The sequence below is a fragment of the Octopus bimaculoides genome, chromosome 9 (genome assembly GCF_001194135.2).
Source record: "Octopus bimaculoides isolate UCB-OBI-ISO-001 chromosome 9, ASM119413v2, whole genome shotgun sequence".
Taxonomy (NCBI): domain Eukaryota; kingdom Metazoa; phylum Mollusca; class Cephalopoda; order Octopoda; family Octopodidae; genus Octopus; species Octopus bimaculoides.
In genome coordinates, this window is record NC_068989.1 from 17,549,092 (window position 1) to 17,551,711 (window position 2,620).

A 2,620-nucleotide genomic window follows, 5' to 3' on the forward strand; every position below is an offset into this window, starting at 1 on the left:
AGCAGCCTGGTTTCGAGAACATCAGGAATTTTTCGAAATTTTAGAACTGTATAAGAAATTCATGAAGAAAAATCTAAATTTCGAATATCTGAATATTAAAGTTATAAGTTTTAAAATAGTTAAATGTATTGAAATTATGTTTGATAGTATTTTAGCTTTACATTAATTTAATGACAAGATAGAAACAAGAAATTGTATATTCTAATCAATGTCCATAAAGGCATAAATGACCTAAGTAAAGTGAAAAGGCGGTCGCTAGGAATCAGAATCGAAGTAAGGATACGGTTCATTAGTGCAAATTATGTAACATTAAACAACCATGCTTACCTTCACAATATTTTCCTTTAAAGTTAAGTGGGCATTGGCAACGGAATTGGTTGGCATTTTGGATGCAGGTTCCTCCGTTAAGACAAGGGCGAGACGGACAATACGGTGGAGTACGTACAGTACAAATAGTGCCAGACCATCCATTAACACACTTACAATTGAAGCCATATGGTCCTAATCTGCTACACTGGCCGTTGTTTTGACAAGGATTTGGGGTGCATAGATTGATTACAACCTCGCATATCTGTCCAGTCCAGCCTGGTGGACAGTGACAAGTAAAGCTGTTTCCGTTAGGATAGCACTGTCCACCGTTCAAACAGGGGCTACCTGAACAAGACGCAGTGGGAATCGAACAGAGTTTACCAGTCCAACCTTGGCGACATATGCAAGTGATTTGATTGTTTACTATCTGACAAAATCCACCATTTTGACAAATATTTGGTGAACAAACTGCTTTTTCACATCGTCGTCCTGTGAATCCAATAGGGCAATGGCAAGTGAATTGAACTCCACTTTGATAGCATGTTCCTCCATTTTGACAGGGTGAGGTTTGACAGGAAGTAGTGGGATGTTCACAACGAGCACCGTAAAAGTTAGGAAGACAATGGCACATAAATGAGGTTCCCGCATTCGAACATTGACCACCGTTCATACAAGGTGTTGACGAACATGCTGAAAGAACAAGATTCAAAACAAAATAGGATAAATTAACAGAATTAATCTACTTAATTTACTGTTTAATAAAACAACATTCACTAAATCCATAAATGCCTTACTAAAGTACAAACGCAGAAAAGATTCAGTTTTGTAAATAAGATAATATTGTGTGTGTTTTTCATTTTGTTCTAAATTACAACTTGGTTGCAATGCTAGCACACTTAAGACGTCTTATAACTAATTATAACTATGGCAGACCTGTTTCCTACACTATTATCGTTATTGAGTAAAAATCACTATCCGATCAGTATGATTGATTTACAATTACTAATTTAGCCTACAGGTCATCTACAAAATGTCAACAATTATTCTCAAATAGAAATGTAATTAAGATAAAACATTTGATAACAGAAATAAAGATGTATTAAGTAAACGACTGCCAGACAACTTAATAATAATATATTTCACTTCGTTTTGTGATTTTTGTGTTTTACTTTTCTAAATATCTTTTTGTACCACGTAATCCCAATACCGAAATTAATATACAATGCGGTATTCAATGCAATTGCGAATATAGGCTTTATTTGTTGGTAGAAATTTGGTTATGTGAGATCCAGATATCACTCAGTATGGAATGTGTCTCCCATATCTATGTTGGATACCATTAATCTCTGACTTCTTTGGATGCTTATAGATGTATTTCAGCTTATTAGAAATCTTCAAATCTCACCGCTTGCTAGTTCGTTTTAGCTGAAATAGTGAAATTCTTAACTTGCAAGATGAATCTTCTTCCTCACATCTCCGAGTTGCACACGTGTCATGCTCACGTGTTCCACTTTAAATCCCGCTTCTACCTCTTAAACCCAATCAACATATTACAAAGAGTAATTATAAGGACTATTTACCTCACCAATGTTAAAGTGCTATACACTAATCCCTCTAGCGAATGGTGGAAATCCACGAAGTACGAGCAGTACTGTATATTTATAATATTATTTTTATAATTTGTATATATTTATTTTATAAATGAATTTATGTTGTAAATGCAAAAACAACACTACGTTAGCTTAAATAATAAACTGTAATAAACTGTAATAGGTGAACGACGATATGGCGAGAAATTACTGTATTATTCATTTAAATGCTTCGCTGTAAATAGGTATTATGTAGCAGTGTAGGTTTCTGTTGTAAGGAGCAGGAGCCCTGTATAACAAGGAATGTTCTATTTGCTTGCAATTATGTGCGTCTGTCGTGATTACAGCTCAGACAGACGTTTTTTTTTTAAACAGTAGATAATACATCCTTGATTAATGCAACAGTCATGAATAATTAAGGTATTTATGGTGGTAAAAAATTGATTGGATGACTGATTTTCGATGACTCAGTTTTAGATCACCGGGAATCTAAAGTGTGAGTGAGCAAATTCGATATAATCGAAGTGCTAGCTAACCCCATAGAAAATCCAAGGCCGAAATTGGTCCACATTTTATTGGATCCAGGAAGCCAAAGGGAGAACTGATCTAGGCGGGATTTGAATTCATGATGTAAAGAGACAGAAATAATATACACGTACCATCGGCATTGCAGAATGGACCAATTAAACCAGGCTTGCAGACTTTTTCACCTTCAGAATTAC